General features: G+C 41.8%; 1 protein-coding gene across 4 annotated transcripts in view; it reads left to right on the forward strand.

The window, feature by feature from the left end:
* Positions 1 to 17,496, forward strand: part of LOC132805854 (vitamin D3 receptor B-like) — a 299,773-nt gene that overhangs the window by 24,106 nt on the left and 258,171 nt on the right. Inside the window, exon 1 of one of the 4 annotated variants that reach the window (XM_060821169.1) lies at positions 11,375 to 11,437. The exons of the other annotated variants lie outside the window; for them this stretch is intronic. The gene's annotated coding sequence lies outside the window, so the exon portion shown is untranslated. Of the gene's footprint in view, positions 1 to 11,374; positions 11,438 to 17,496 lie in introns of those variants that run through there. 4 annotated transcript variants of the gene reach the window in all.

Consider the following 17,496-nt stretch of genomic DNA (forward strand, 5'->3'; position numbering starts at 1 on the left):
AGGACCCTTCCTTCTGAAAGATCACTGCTAATGCCTTTAAACTCTGGGGTGTAGTCCACTGGTCCAGGTGATATCCAACTTCAGGTCATTTCAGGTTTTTCTTGCACCTTCTCCTTGATGCTGGCCACCATGCTCTGCCCTGCCCCCTCACTCTTGAATTTTGTGGATATTACTTCAGTCTTTCACAGTGAAGACTGATGTAACTTGTTCCTGTTTCCTTGTGCCCCCACCAGTACACGTCAGCAGCACCCTTCAGTGGCTCAATGTCCTCTTTGCCCTTTATATATCTAAAACTTCTGGTCTGTCTTTAGTACTAGCTAGCTTACAAATTTTAATTTTCCCTCCTGGTCTTTAAGCTTCCCAATCCTCACTTCCCACTGTCCTTCACCACACTTTTTCATATGCTTTCACTCTTGCTTTGTTGTTCCTGACTTCCCAAGTCAGCCATAGTTGCTTCATCCTCCCTGTACCATGCTGTTTCTTTTACTCAAGATGAATCTCTGCAGTGTCTCCTGTATTACTCCAGAAACTCCTGCTGTCTGTTCTACCCACTCCTCCCTCAGTCTCTAGTTGCCTTTTTTTATTTGGCCATTGCCTCTGATTTTCTGTCCTCTCAATTGCCAAGTAAATTCCATTATTGCAATCGCTGCCTCCTAAGGGTCCCTTCACCTAGGGTCCCTTACCAGGTCTGTCATTGCAGTACTAAATCCAGTATTACCTGTTCCCTAGTGAACTCTGCAAGCTGCTCCAAAAAGCCATCTAATAGTCAGACACTTATTTTCTTTCTTGCAATTTGCTGCCAACCTGACTTTTTTCTCAAACCCCCCCCCCCCCCCCCAAATATACCAGCATATTGAAATGCCTCTTCTCTTCTCCCTCCTTCCTCCCCCTACCCCCACCATGATCACTAACTTTGCCTTTCCTACTTTTTCCATCTTGTGTAACTTGCACCCCAGGTAATTTGGAGGCCTATACATGACTGGATGGACAGATGGACTGACTGGACTTTACAGTTGGTGGCATTTCTGGTAGAGAAGGAAGGAGGCCATTCCTCCAGATGGATGACTTTTGGACTGTCTTATGAATCCACCATAGTCTAGGCTGGCATGTTCTAGTGTAGTGGACTTGTGTCATAAGTGCAAAGCACAGCTTCCTGTCTCTACAACACAATCATCCTGAAGGCTTTTGCCTGCATAGCAATGCCAGTTGTCACTTGTCAAGTGTCTGGGATAACTTTTTTTTCCAGGAGCAATGCAGGGCAGTTTTAGCCTAAAACTTGTTCGGGTGCATAACCGCTTAAGTGCCAGGGGTTACCAGTCAATTCTGATTTGTTGACCAGTTGTCCCACCATTCCTGGAACTAGATTTTAATGCCACCATAGGCATGTGGTAGGTAGGTGAATCTATTTTTGGTAAAATGCATGTTTTGCCATATTATGGGGCTTTTGTTGCAAGGCCATGAAACCTTGACGCAACTGACTTAAGATTTAGCTAGTATAAACAAATGCAGCTTTGGTCAATACTGCAAGATAGAGCTCAACACTTGTGGCAACTAGCCGTAGGTATGGTATGCATCGCCTTGCTCATCCCTTCCTGCATCTTGATTGTGCAACTTTATCACAAATGGGTAAATGCTGTTTTGAGATTGAGGGGGAAGGTAGCATTTTGTCAGTAAGATTCATTTTGTGCTCATCAGGACACTGGTATTCTTGCAAATGCAAACATTCATGTACTGAAGAATGCTAATTTATTGGCAAGTGGTCTCTGGTAGAGGCATTGCTCTAGAGAATGCACCAATATGATTGCTAAACTGCAGCTTAGTATCAGTCTGTCAAGTTGTTTTTAACAGGCCTAGCATTACCCAAACCTGCTTTTCTGCACCAAGTAAATGTATATTCTATGCAAGAATCTGATTAAGATTTTGTATTAAAGAAAATTTAACTTTGACTAATCAGTTTAATAAAAATGCAAGTGAAACATACAGTAAAAATCTTGAAGTATGTTTTAATGAAGTGGGTTGTGGCCTGGTACACTCTCATGGAGAGAGCAAAGCCTTCACTGTTCAGCTAATCTTTACTCTTTTACCATTCAAATTTGTCTTCCAACTTATTCTTCAGTGGAAGAAATATTGGAGAAAGACTCGGTATTTCAAAGATGTTTAATTGAACATGCCATGAGGCAGTTGGTGTTTAAGTGTGAACCAGGGTGTCCCAGAGCAAGGATTCCCTCCTGAGATGACACAGGATAAGGCTGCAACTCCATGGTACCTTCTCCTGCAATCACAGAAGGTGTAACACCTGCCCATTTCTCCCTTTTTTTTTTCCCCCCTCTCTACTCTCCCTGCTGCCCCCACCCTATCCAAGGACCCAAACATCTTCCAGGTGAAGCTGTACTTCACACAATCTAGTCTATTGCATTCACTACTCAATGGGGTTTTAGTGGGGGAAACTAAGCATAGACTGGGTGACATTTTTTTCACAGGACATCCATGGTCTGTCTGCAAACTAAACAAAGCTTTCAGTTGCCTGCCACTTCAACATACCTTTGTTCTCTGGCCAACATCTGTCATTGGCTTGCTGTAGTCTTCCAGTGAAGATCTATACAAGCTGGAAGAACAACACTTCACTTTCTACTTTAGACCCAGTTGATTCTATGGAGGCTAGAATTCATCAACTTCAGGGCTTGGGCTCTCCATGTCCTTGCACTTTTTTCTTCCCTCCCTCACTAGTTATTACACTATCACTAACTCTCTGGTTTCTCTCCTTAGATGTTGCCAGACCTGCTGAGCTTTTTTCCAGCAATTTCCAGTTTTGCTTGAAGAAATACCAGAAATTTGTATGGTACTACAATACCATGAAGCAGATTTTCTGCTTGGTGGTCAAAGGATAGACATTGTGCAGGAGTAATGGGAGATCTAGAATAGTCAGTTTTAATGTAAAGTGCCATTGTGCACAAGAGATTTTTCCACCACCCAAATCGCCATTAGTGATTTGTTACTTTTTTTAAAAAAAAAACTGACAGTAAATCACCTGTGGGCAATTGAAGGGTCCTGGTCCAAAATGTTTTTTTCCCCCCCCTGCTCTACCAATGCTGTGTGATCTGCTTCTCCAGCTCCATCTACTGACTGGCTTCTAGCATCTGCAGTCCTTACTATCTCCAAGCCCACAATCCCCTAACTTACTATGCTGAATTGGTATCAGTGGAATCAAATCTTTGGATCATCTTGATTTTGCCTACTATGATTTTTTTTCAATACCTGGTAGGATATATTTGGGAGCAATATTGAATTTGACAGGATTCAACAGTGGAAACAAGGGAGCTGAGAGAATTTTAGTTCCAAACTAAATGAGAATAGGGGATTTTGGTAGCGATTTCTCCAAATGAAGGGGATTCAAGCTTTGGTAGTATAAATGTACTTGTTTTCTTAGGGTAGCATGGTGGCTCAGTGGTTAGCACTGCTGCCTCTCAGCACCAGGGACCCAGGTCCAATTTCCCACCTCTGACAACTGTGGAGTTTGCACATTCTCCCCATGTCTGCGTGGGTTTCCTACAGGTGCTTCGGTTTCCTCCCACAGTTCAAAGATGTGCAAGTTAGGTGAATTGGCCATGCTAAACTGACTAGTGTTAGGTGCATTAGTCAAAGGTAAATGTAGTGGAATGGTTCTAGGTGGGTTGCTCTTCAGAGTTGGTGTGGACTTTTTGGCCCAAAAAGGGCCTATTTCCACATTGTAGGGAATCTAATCTAAAACCACTGACAAAGGGGATCTGCCTTTGGAGGTAGTATGGGCTGGAGTCAGAAAGGAGCAGTCACCTTGTTGGGTGTTTACTATAGGCCCTCCAATAGCAGCAGAGATGTGGAGAAACAGATTTTGGAAAGGTGCAGAAGCCACAGGGTGGTAGTTATGGGTGACTTTCAACTTCCCAAATATTGATTGGAAGCTCTTTAGATCAAGTAGATTTGGACAGGGCAGTGATGGTGACCACAATTCTGACTTTCATCTTCCTCATGGAGAGAGGTGCATGCAACAGGGTAGGTTTTACAATTGGGGGGAAGGGTAAATACAATGCTGCAAGACAGGATCTGAGGAGCATAAATTGGGAGCATAGGATGTCAGGGAAGGATGTCACTGAAATGTGGAACTTTTTTCAAGGAACAGATATGACCTGCCCTTTTTATGTATGTACCAGTCAGGCAGGAAAGAGATGGCTGTGTGAGGGAACCTTGGTTGATGGAGGTTGAATGTCTTGTAACCTGCCTCCAGGTTGTCTGAACCATTTCCTCAGTGGAGGGATACAGGATAGCCAGGAGGGAGCTGAAGAAAAGGATTAGGAGAGCTAAGAGGGCATGAAAAATCTTTGACAGGTAGGATCAAGGATAACCCCAAGGCATTTTATACGTGTGAGAATGACGAGAACGAGGGTAGGTCCGATCAAGGACAGTAGTGGGAGATTGAGTATTGAGTTGGAAGAGATAGGAGAGGTCTTGAATGAGCACTTTTCTTCAGTATTTATAAATGAGGGACCATATTGTTGAAGAGGAGAGTATGAAACGGACTGGTAAGCTAGAGGAGATACTTGTTAGGAAGGAAGATGTGTTGGGCATTTTGAAAAATTGAGGATAGACAAGTCCCCTGGGCCTGACAGGATATATCCTAGGATTATGTGGGAAGCAAGAGGAAATTGCTGTTCATTAGCCATTGGCAATGATCTTTTCATCACTGTCAACGGGGGTGGTGCCAGAGGACTGGAGAGTGGTGAATGTTGTGCCCCTGTTCAAAAAAAAGGATAACCCTGGGAATTATAGGCCAGTTAGTCTTCAGTAGTAGACAGTAATGGGAAGGGTATGGAGGGATTGGATTCAAGTACCTGGAAAGACACTGCTTGCTTAGGGACAGCCAGCACAGATGAGGGATAGGTCTTGCCTTACAAGTCTTATTGAATTCTTTGAGGTGACCAAGCATGTGGATGAGGGTAGAGCAGTGGATGTAGTGTACATGGATTTTAGTAAGGCATTTGATAAGGTTCCCCATGGTAGGCTTGTACAAAGTCATGAGGCATGGGATAGTGGGAAGTTTGGCCAGTTGGATAGAGAACTGGCTAACCGGTCTAAGTCAGTGGTGGTAGATGGTAAATATTCAGCCTGGAGCCCAGTTACAAGTGGAGTTCTACAGGGATCAGTTCTGGGTCCTATGCTGTTTTGTAACTTTTTAATCTCTAAGAGGGAGTTGAAGGGTGGGTCAGTAAATTTGCAGATGATATGAAGATTGGTGGAGTTGTGGATAGTGAGGAGGGCTGTTGTCAGCTGCAAAGGAACTTAGATATGATGCAGAGCTGGGCTGAGGAGTGGCAGATGGAGTTCAACCCTGCCAAGTGTGAGGTTGTCCATTTTGGAAGGACAAATAATGCAGAATACAGGGTTAATGGTAGGGTTCTTAGTAAGGTGGAGGAGCAGAGGGATCTTAGGATCTATGTTCATAGCTCTTTGAAAGTTGCCACTCAGGTGGATAGAGCTTGTAAGAAGGCCTATGTTGTGTTCGTGTTCATTAGCAGAGAGATTGAATTCAAGAGTCGTGAGGTGATGTTGCAGCTGTACAGGACCTTGGTTAGGCCACATTTGGAGTAGTGTGCGCAGTTCTGGTCACCTCACTTGAGGAAAGATGTGGAAGCTTTGGAGAGGGTGCAGAGGAGATTTACCTGGATGTTGCCTGGAATGGAGAATAGGTCATACGGGATAGGTTGAGAGTGCTAGGCCTTTTCTCATTGGAACGGCGAAGGATGAGGGGTGACTTGGTAGAGGTTTATAAGATCAGGGGAATAGAGTAGACAGTCAGACTTTTCCCTGGTTACAACAGTGTTACAAGGGGACATAAATTTAAGGTGAAGGGTGGAAGGTATGGGGGGGGATGTCCAGGCTAGGTTCTTTACCCAGAGTGGTGGGGACATGGAATGTGCTGCCTGTGGGAGTGGCAGAGCAGAATCATTGGTGACCTTTAAGTGGCAATTGGATTGGTGCTTAAGCTAGGACAAATGTTTGGTACGATAGTGAGTTGAAGGGCCTGTTCTGTGCTATATTGTTCTGTGTTCACTGTTTGTTTGGGATAAGTGCTTGGATGGTACATATCTCGTAGGGTAAGAAGAAGAATAGTTTAAGCTGGATGTTGAGTTACAGGGGAAAGGCTTGAGGGAAGTTTGCAGTAAAAACAGCACAAGTTGTTCAGAATTGTTGTCACCTGTTGGATACAGCATCAGATCACTAGAAGCTGGAAGGATAGAACAGAATGGTGGTGTGGCTGCTTAGCCTTTTTTTTTCTTAAGCTCTTCTGCAGAAGCTGTTGTGTCCAACTGGGAAACGTGCCCACTGCATCCACATTTGTCTTGCTTTTCCTGACTTAGCTTAACTCTAGTCACACTTTTTTTAAAAAATGCACTTCTAGTTTTCAAATGGCTTGTTAATTGTAATTACTAGCTGTCAAAGATCCTACTTTCAGTCATAGTAGGATTCTGTCTGTATCAGAGGGTATGGTCATGGTCTGACTAAAGTACCCTAAAGTGGAGTGTTGGCTGTTTTTCAAGTAAGACATTAAGACACCTGAGGCACAACTATTACTCTTATGGGGCCTTTTTTTTTGCATCTTCAAGGGAGAGGACAAACCATGAACTTGAAAGGTTTAGTGGGTTTGCCTTAATTATCCAAGATAATTTTAGGATTAGTCTTTGCTTCTATTTCACTCGCAGTTTGTTTTGACTCCACACCTCCTCTTTGGGCTGGATAAAAGTGAGCCCTTGAGAACACTTAGTACAGCACTAAATATGGAGTGAGGAGCAAAATGACTGACTTCTTTGAGAGACTCCAGTCTGGCAGCATCTGGAGAGTTACATGTGGAAGCAGCATGCAATATATAAGGCTAAGATCTCTCTCAATCAGCAGAATGGATCAAAGCTCTACAGTCCTGTCAGTTATTAAAAGGTGGTAGGAAATTTTAATCCTCTTAATGGAAGAGGTGGTGCCACAAACACACACCATCCCTTGCATCTCCCATACCACCATGAGTCTAGCACACTAATGTACAAAAGGGTGAAGAATTTTCTACTTGCAGCTGAAGGTAGATGAGCCATCTCTGCCTCCAGAGGTCCCCAGCATCCGACACCAGTCTTTAGTCAGTTTGATTCATTCCATGTGCTGTCAAGAAATGGCTGGAGACTCTAGATGCTGCAAAGGTTTTAGGACAGAAGACTTGTGCTCCAGAATTGTTACATGCCTAGCCAAGCTGTTCCAGCTTTAACAAGAATTTATCTTAGCAATTTTCTGCATTAGAGGTTTTTCCTGGTGGACAAAATGAAGGATAAATCTGACCTAGCTGATTAGCTACCGGTGTGATCATTTGATGGAAGGCCTCATCAGTACTTACTACAGAGAAACCTCTCTGGCATCTGATTTAACCAAGTTTGGGATTATCCAAGCAAGATCACTCCAACTGTTATCCAGCATCCAATTTAACCAAAAATACTTCCCATCCATGTCATTCAGATAATCCAAGGTTCCTCTGTATATCACTGTTCCTTCATTCTCTTGGTCAAATCTGTGAATTTCCTCCTAACTGCACTTTAGGTGTACACGTTTCATGGGTTGCAACAGTTCAAGACTGCTCACTAATTCCTTTCTCCAGATAACTAGGGGTGGACAATAAATACCTGCAGTGTCAAATATTTACACAACCATTTAAGAAATGGACAACTTCCATTTCCGTTTTAGTAATGTTGCTAACCAATTAAAAACTTTTTTCCTCCCTCTGTTCAAAGCAGTGGTGTTGGGAGTAATGTTTTTGATACTAGAGGGCTACTTAGTTTGAGACTACAAAGTTGATTGTTATAGAAACTGACAAGAATTTAATGTTAAAGCTCCAGCATAAGCAAAAAAATTGAAAGATAACCACTCATGGATTATAAATGTGCTCCATTCAAGAACCATTCTGAACATAGAGGGGTAATGCTGAATATGGTGTGCATGGACAGCTAAAAGGTGTCTAGTGTTGCACAACCCTTGTAAGAAAATATGTAGCCCATAGAATAAATGGCACAATAGTAATGTGTACAAAATTGGCTGAGTGGAAGGCAATGATAGTGAGTTAGTGAATGGGTATGTTTCAGTCTGGAAGAACCTGTGGAGTTCCCCAGGAGTTGGTATGGAGACCTCTTTTAGCTGCTTAGTGCTGTGGACCATTTCTGTTTTGGATGAATCCATAGTAAATTTGAGGACAGTATAGAAGTTGAGGATATTTTTTCCTTTGAAGGATGTAAGTAATTTGATCAAATAGGTGGATGGATTGCTGTTCCATTTTAGGTGTGAAGTGATTTTTTTTGGTAGGAAGAACATTGACATTAGGTTACAAATCGAAAGGTGGTGCAGAAGTAGAGGGACCTATGTATACACAGATCACTGAATGTGGCAGGTGGAGAACAATTAAAGCACCTATTCCAGGCTTTAACAGGGGCATAGAGTGCAAGAGCAAGGAGTTGCTGCTGAACTTTTAGAAACTCAGTTGGAATAACTATAGGCAATTTAATCTTGCACTGTGTAGGAAGGATGTGCAGGAGACCTTGACCAAGAATGTCTAACCCTCGAATCATTTCAGTCACCCCAGGATAGATTTAAGGGGTTGGGAACTTTTTTCATCTTTCCAAGGAGCTCTGTTCAGTTTTTCAAAACTGAACCTAGTGGGCTAGATGGGGAGGAATTTTTCCAACAAAGCAGAAATTCAGTGACTTGCAGAGGAGACACTATCTTTTTTCACAGCAAGTAGTTGGGGTTAGAAACAAAGTGGAAGCAGTCTCAACTGAGGCATTCAAGACAGTATTGGATGTCTGCACACTAGAAACAGACCCTGGAAAGATAAAGAATGACAACATCACTTTATTTGGAGAGTTGGTGCAAACAGAATAGCCTCTTTTTGAACCATACTTTTGTGAATTAATAATCAACATAATGTCAGATCATGACCTGGTATTCATATTCATGTATATTTATTTACACTTTACACTCAGTTGGTAATTTTCTTGTATTATGTTGTGAAGCCTAATTCCACATAACAATCATATGGGATATATGCTGGCACTAGGCAATGTAATTGCACCACTTTAGTCTCAATCACTTAACTCAAGCAGCATCACTTGTGCCTGCTCTCAATGTTCACTAAAATGCACCCCCTATCCTGGCTGCAGAACTTTTGAACCTAAAAATAAATGGTCCCATCATTCTGCCACTGAGCTAGGGGAACTGGATTTAGTTTTGATTTTTTCTTTTGGAGCAAGGTTAAACATCTTTTTAAAATACATCAGCCATATAGTAAGAACAAATACTGTAGGTTTTGTATGTAACTACAACCCATCCTTTAGGCTTCGAAAGGTTCCTTTTTTTTAAAACGTTTTTCAGGCTTGGTGTAGAACTAGTTCAATGTTGCAAGAGGATCCATTTTAAGAGTTCATCATAGATGTGCAGCAAGGAAACACCCCTTTCAGTCCAACTCCTCCATGCCAAGTAGATATCCTAAATTTTTCATCCCATTTACCAGCACTTAGCCCATATCCCTCTAATCCTTCCTTCCTATTCATATACCTGTCCAGGTGCCTTAAATGTTGTAATTGTACTAGCTGCCACCTCTTCTTTCTTTTCTCCCCCCCCCCCCCCCCCCCCCCCCCCCCCCCCCCCATTCCATACACCCACCACTCTGGGGTGGGGGGGTAGAAAGAGTTGCCCCTTAAGTCCCTCTTTATATCTTTTCCCTCACCTCAAACTTGTGCCTTCTAGTTTTGGACACTCCACCCCAGGCAAAAGACTATTTACCCTGTCCTTGCCCCTCATGATTTTAGAATGTCAGTCACATTGGTAGAGCAGGTCCCAGGGCTGAATGATCTATCTTTTTTTAAAAAAAAAACTAATGGCAATTTTGATCTCCTCTGCATTCAGTTCTTTTAGATATAAGGTATGATGACCCTTAAAGTACTGAGCAATTTTGGGCACCATACTAAGGATATAACTGAGCATTGTCAAATTACAAATGTTGCCTGGACCCCAAAGAAACTTTTATAAGTCAGTGCCCCAGAAATTTAGGATGGCATCTTGTCAGCATTTTAGACTTTATGCTTGTGATTTTAGGACCAGTACTGAAGGACTTTAACACCAGCTTTGGCTGTGGAATGTGCTACTGGTTTGACTGCTTGAAACCAAATGAATGCAAACTTTAAAAATAAGATGGGTAGCTAATAGAGACAGGTATATAGGTCATGACTGTTGGCACAAAAATAAGTGCCCATGCTGGTTGAGCCTGCTAACTTGTTTCCCTTCGTACATAAAATGGTTAGATTGCAACTTGTACCATCTACCAATTTTTAAAATTAAATGTTCTAAGTTTTTTAAAGCTTCAGTTGGATCCAGTAAATCTTGGCTTTTATCCAGTTCTTTGGATAACATTGCAATTTGAAACAGAAACTCACCTTACACTGGTTGATCAGGTTTTTAATCCAAACAGAATGTAGTCTCACTCCATAATTTTTTCAGTTTGTGCACTGGATTGTATCCAGTTTTTTTTTTCAAATGTTAGAACTTCAATCAGCACTTTAAATCTTGTATAAATCTTTTAAAATCCATCCAGTGTGCCAATGTTTAAAGTGGCAGAAATTGAAACTTGTGTGGAACTCGTTTTTTTTAATTGTCAGAAGTTACTGCAGTTGCTAAAATCTGGAAAAAACCAATGTTGCAGATTGGGGGTCAGGTAGTATCCATTGGAGAAAGCAAGTTAACATTTCAAGTCTAGATGACTTTTGCTTCACTTTGCACCTTTTTTGTCTTTCTGTAGCATTTAAGAGCTAACGAGAGGATAACCCATCTCAAACGTAGCAGTTTAGGGCCTTATGGGCTCCATATGGAGTTCAACACTTCACTTCAGATTGTGAGCCCCTATATTTTTCAAGCATGTTACCTTCTGTCACCCTCTTTCTCCTCCCTCCTCCCCAAAACCCTAGTGAGCCTGTCTGTCCTTGCCAGTCTGGTAACTAGACTACACTTCTGCCATTCTGTCACTTGATCACTGAACTAGCAACATTCTTTCTCCAGACCCACTGCACACCCCCACGAGAGCATAAATATTGCTCCCTTCACACTTCAGCTAGTGAATGGTCATCTTGACTCCAACATTTTGGCTTGCTTTCTATCTGGATACTGCCTGACCTGTGACTGTCAGCATTTCTTTAATTGGCTGATTTTAAGGTTACTCTACTTCTAGAAAGACTGGGAACAGCAATTGAAATGTGTAGCTAATCTTGTACTTTTGCAGAAACAGTCATGGTCATAGTTACAAAACTGGTCATACCTGAATGCAAGAAACTTCAGTCGTGATGCCAAAACTCTGAAATGGGCTTGGAGAAAACAACTAAATAGGCAGGTAATCATTTTAGCTCAATTGTCACTGCTGGCATATTCTACTTTGGGTTGCCAGAAGTTTGTTTTTTGGGTAGGATTTGTAAATCTTCACCTCTTCCCTGCTGCTGGTTTCAAAAATTTGAGATATTTGGTGCTGGAAAAGTACAGCAGGTCAGGCACCATCTAAAGGAGCAGGAGAGTTGACACTTCAGGCAGAAGCCCTTCATTTGGAGGCAACTTTAAGCTAAGTCTGATCTTGCAACACTGCTCACCATGTGCAGTCAAATCAAAGCCAGTGTACTGTCAAGGTGCATGTTAACTCTCTCCCCCTTTTCTTCTTCTCCCCCCCCCCCCCCCCCCCCCCCCCCCCCCAAAGCTGCTGATTATGAAACATTTTGCTCTAGGTGTATAATTCTTTAGGATCTATGGTGAATGTGTACAAATTGTGGGTAAGCCCTTTGTAGTTTTCTGTATCAGAGCACTGAAGGACTGATGTGGAATGTATTTTTCTAATGAAATGGCTAACAAATCTCTAAGGATCCTCTAGTGGGTAATGATCACTGTAGAATTTCAAATCCCATTAAGGGAGAGCAACTTTGGTCTCAACTGTCAACTTAAAGACCAGCTTTCAGTATAAAGAAAGCATGGTCTGTTTTCTCACCCTCTCCTTTGACAAAGGGCAAGGTCAGCAGCTGAGTAGTGGTAGATTGAGCACGTTGCATAACACTGCAAAACACTTTTCAAAATCCAAGGTGAACCACTTGGGATACTCCAACTGCCTTTGTTAATCATTGTCATACAATGACAAACTAGTAGGCCATAGAACTGGGACGATTTTGAGGAACCAGTAGCAGATGACCAAGTCTCTCTCTAGCTGCTCATGTATTTTAAAATGGGTCTTTCTTTTTTAAAGTGGATGCAGATGACTAATTCATAAATGGGGCAATTGCATGTAGATGGAACTAACTTTTGGATGCTTTACTGTCAGTGAAACAAATGAAAAGTGAGGTGCTAATGGGAGAAGTCTTAAGAGCCTCTATCATAAGGGACAAATTTGACAAACTAATGACAACTTGTCTGCCTTTTTTCCAAAACCAGAGCCTGCATCCAAAAGTTTTAAAGGAAATAGTTGCAACAAGAGTTAACGTGTTAATTGAAATAAACCAGAAATCACTGGATTCTAGGAGGGTTCCAGTACACCGGAAAATTGACACCCCTGTTCAAGAAGGGAGAAAGTGGGTCTAATGTCATCTGTAATTTGGGGGGGGTGGGGTGGGTGGAATTGCTGGCGTCCATTATTCAAGAGGAAATGGGGTTTAATGTAATTAGTCACATGGCTTGTGAAAGGGGAGATCATGTTAGACAGATTTTTAGTTCTGGATGTGAAGTGGGAGTAGATGTAATGCATTTGAATTACCACAAACATTTAAGTTGCTGGAAAAGGGTATTGCAAGGCCAGCAGCTCTTAGGGGCAGTGTCCTCTCCTGGATTGAGGAGTAAAGTCAGATTAATTACTCTACTCAAGTGACCCAACCCCTTTCAGTTGCTTATCATTGTCAGTAAGCTATCTTTCTCCAATGTTCTTGTTCTTGTCCTGCATGTGCTGTAGTATTACAAGCCAGAGGGTTCCCTCCCACAGTCCAAAGATGTGCAGGCTAGCTGAATTGGCCATGCTAAATTGTCTAGTGTTCAGGGATATGTAGGTTACTTGCATTAGTCAGGGAAATGTAGATTAATTTCAGGGAATGGGGCTGGATGGGATCCTCTTTGGAGGGTCAGTGTGTAACTTGTTCAGCCAATGGCCTGTTTCCACACTGGAGGGCTTCTGATTCTAACAACCATCTCATATTTCCACTTAGGCACTCTTACAATTTTCTTGAATCTACCTTTTGAGTTGATCTCTACCTGACATTTTGTTTCTGGTTACACAGACCCTGTTCTTTCCTTCCTTACCTCCCATCTCTTCCCCCTTCATTTCATTCTCCCCCTTGACCATGTCTTATTGACTCTGCTGAGAGTCGAGTAAATTTCTTTTATCTTTTCCACAATGCCTTGCCTGGCTTTCTGGCTTAATCTGTTCCACTTGCTCATCGCTCCTTCATCAACAGCATTTTAAAATATATTTGAGTTCCCCTCGCTTTCGAACTCCAGACCCTAAAATCTTTGTTTTGGCAAATGTTGCCAGATTCTGCATTTCTCCAGCATTAAGTCTAGATTAATGGACATTTCCGGTCAGAAAGACTTAACTAGTACCACACTATCACTTCCGTTCATTGCTATCTGTAATGACTTGAAGGGGCAGAGGGTAATGTCACCAAATTTACTGGTGATACCCTCCCACCTATTTTTGTATGTTGGATAGGTTGAGGGGTTTAAATACACTCCAAATGGGGATAAATAGCCAAGTGGTGTCATGCACTTTTTAAAAGATTAAAAGGCTATTAAGTGGAGTGACTCCCAAGTGCAGCACAATGTTCTTGTACGCAAAATGAAGATTTTAGCATGCTGGATTAAATTAAACCCAATAACTTTGACTACTTTATCACTAGTGTTTGGAACTTTTTTAAAAATCCTGGTAAGACCGGAAGAACAGATGGAGAGGTTATTGAACGTGGTGGGACTGGCTGTCTGAAATGTATGTCTTTTTTAATGACTATAGCCCATAGGGCAGATAGAGTTGAACTTGGATTAATACATACAACTGACCTTGTAGCAATTTGAGACTTGGTTGAGAGGGGCGTAAGGCTGATTGCTTAACACTTTGGGATTTAGATCTCTTCAGATGAAAGAGGGATGTTTTCAAAAAAGTTAAACACCCACTTTTTGGGAGAATATTTCAGCTGGACTGAAGACCCCTTGGAAAGCTCATCCAGGAAGGCCATATGGGTAGAGCTCAGTCACTTTGTAGGTTGGAGTACAATCCCAACTGCCAATGGGTGAGAAAGAAACATGTATGTGGACAGATCATGGTAAATTGTGAATGTGCTAGGTGACTCTTTAACTTTCTCACTGATGTATTTCTTCAGGACTGGGGGCTTAGATTGGGGAGAATTTTAAGTGTCCAGGGTGGTGTTTTGTCCTTGAACAACTAGTAAACGCCCCAACTTTGGAAGGGGCTAGCCAGCCAGATGGCTGAATTTTCAGTCAGGGAATATTTTTTGTGGAACAGTGGCCATAGCTAGGGTTCTTTTAGTATTTTTATTGAAGGAAAAATTTTTAACACTACTCTCATACAGACTAGTATAAACACAATATACAATTAAATATATGTAATAGCCAAAACACCACAGGAAAGGAAATTACTCAGCTAACTACAAATCTATCCTAAAAACAACCAAAGCACATAAGATATCTTGCATTACTTCTGTGAAATAGTATAATTAAGTATATACTGACAGTATTAACATGGACTTCATTCAGTAAGGTGTTTGACAAGGTTCCCCATGGCAGACTGGTTAGCAAGGTTAGGTCTCATGGAATACAGGGAGAAGTAGCCATTTGGATACAGAACTGGCTCAAAGGTAGACAGAAGGGGGTGGTGGAGGTCTGTGACCAGTGGAGTGTCACAAGATCGGTGCTGGGTCCTCTACTTTGTCATTTACATGATTTGGATGCAAGCATAAGAGGGACAGTTAGTAAGTTTGCAGATGACACCAAAATTGGAGGTGTAGTGGACAGCAGAGTTGCATCAGATTACAACAGGATCACTGTACATCTGACCCAAGTAGTGACTAAAACCCATATTTATGCAGGATTTCTCTTCCTCCTCCATCTTCATTGTCCACGTCCTATCTGTCTATATAGTTCAGAAAGGCCTGCCATATTTTTAGATTAATTCAGTTTTTTGGGCACCAAATTTGAGGGAGTTAAGGGGGTTATATTCCATTAACCTGTGCCAGCTCAAGTCCTGTAGCTGAGGGCCCTCCCCAATTGACTAAGATTTTTCCTTGCACAGAGAATGAAGAATAGTTTCCTCCTGTACACATCCAAGAGGGCAGATTTGAAAAGCCCAGGAGAAGAGACACTGGATCCAATCTAATCTCCATTCCCAAGATTTCTGTCCAAGCATTCTCTACTCTGTCCCAGTATTTGCAGATCTTGTGACATGCCCATAGTGTGCAAGTGCACCCACTTCTCTTTCCCATTTAGGACACATTGGGGATGTTTCTACCCTATAAAACTTGCCAGTCATTCCAGTGCTATGAGCCTTGTGGAGTATCTTTAATTGAATAGCTTGAGCTCTATTACAAATGGATCTTTCTGGCATTTTCCCAAATGTCCACCCACATTTATGATGGAATTTCTAACCCCAATTCCTGGTTCCATGTTTTGAACAGTTCCATGTCTTTCAATACCTTGTTATGTAATGAGTGATAGTGTTGATCGAGGATGGCCCCATTGGCCATAGCACTCTTCTCTCCCTATCTGATTTTTGTAGGGATTGTCTGATAATGTGGTCTTCTGTATATAACCCCTTATTTGGAAATGTGGAAAAAGGTCTCCATTAGGCAGTCCAAACTTCTGGTGCAGCTGCATCAGAAGACAACATAACCTCCCTATCGAACAGGTCCTCGAAGCAAGAGATGCCTCAGGACCTCCAGGTTTTAAATGTAGTGTCTGTCAGCCCTGGCTGAAAACCCAATGCTCCACTATCGGAATATAAGGAGAGGGTTTTAAGTTAGCCTCATCTTGTTGCATTATCCTCCAGGCTTTAATTGTATTTAATACAATAGGGTTTTTGCAATAGTCCATAATCGCTCTCATCTAAAAAGATCGAGGGGATATTTTTTGCCTGAGGTCTGTCTAACCAAACTGTGGGTCTCATGACCCACAATCAGCTACATGTAGAAAACTCTCCAGTGACAAAGGGAAAACCAGATCTGCCCAATAAATTGGATATACAAGTGAGACCACTAACTGCATGGCCTCTGATTTTTGTAAAATTGATTTTATAGCCTGAATGTACTAAATTAATTACTTAAGCAGAGCATGGATATCAAAGGATTACTTAAGAAAAGGAGGCCATCATCTACATGGTTTTATGTTTACCTGAACCAACCCTCAGTGACTTAGAGCTGGTTTGTATAGCTTCTACTAGTGGCTCAATTAGTGAATAATGAGGACATCCCTGACAACAGCCCCTACCCACACTAGCTATCCAAACCTAAACAATTGGTAATTACAGCTGCTTTGGTGTCATTGTATAGTATTGAAACCCATTTAGAAAAGACCTCTCCAACATCAAACCTTTCCAGTGTCTTGTTTTTTAAAAAGAACTGACATTCAACCTGGTCAAATGCCTTCTCTGCATCCAAGGAGAAACTATCCCCAGTATTCTTTCCTGTTGACAGGCTTGTATCATACTTAGGGTCCTTCTAATGTTTGATCTACAGACCTTGATAAACCCTGTCTGGTCCTCATGATATATGGTAAGACCCTCCAATCTTAATGCTACTGTTTTAGAAAGGATTTTAAAATCTACATTAGCAAGGATATTGGTCTGTGATCAATCTTCTAGGGCCTTTTCTTTAAAAATGAGAAATATTTGCTTCTCTCAAGGGCAGGAGGCAGCCCTGACTAATTATTCATGTCTATAAGTGGACCAGCCAGTTCTACATAGATTCTGGGTTGAATTTTATAAAAATTCATCTGGTCCAGGTGATTTGCCACTCTGAAGCTGTCTAATTGCATCATGTACTTCATGGGTTGCCAAGGGAGCATTCAGGATTGACACCTGCTCTGGTTAAATCCAGAAAGGCCAAGTTTTTAAAAGGACTCCATCTTAGTTCTAGCCTCAGTCCTGCAATTTGTACAAGTCCAAACAGAACTTTCTAAAGGCTGTATTGATCCTTTTATGACAACGTCTGAGTACCAGCACTTTCCTTAATGGACATGATAGCCTTTGCTTCCCTAGCAAGATACACACTAGGTAACTGCCAGGCTTGTCACCATATTTGGTCTTTGCTTTGAAAATAATATTTCCCTCTTTGCTTTGGTAAGTGCAGTATTCAAGGCTGTCCTAAGGGCTGTGATCCTTTGTAGCTTAGTAATAGAGGGCCTATTAACATATATGCTGTCTTG

The sequence above is a fragment of the Hemiscyllium ocellatum genome, chromosome X, assembly GCF_020745735.1.
Source record: "Hemiscyllium ocellatum isolate sHemOce1 chromosome X, sHemOce1.pat.X.cur, whole genome shotgun sequence".
Classification (NCBI taxonomy): domain Eukaryota; kingdom Metazoa; phylum Chordata; class Chondrichthyes; order Orectolobiformes; family Hemiscylliidae; genus Hemiscyllium; species Hemiscyllium ocellatum.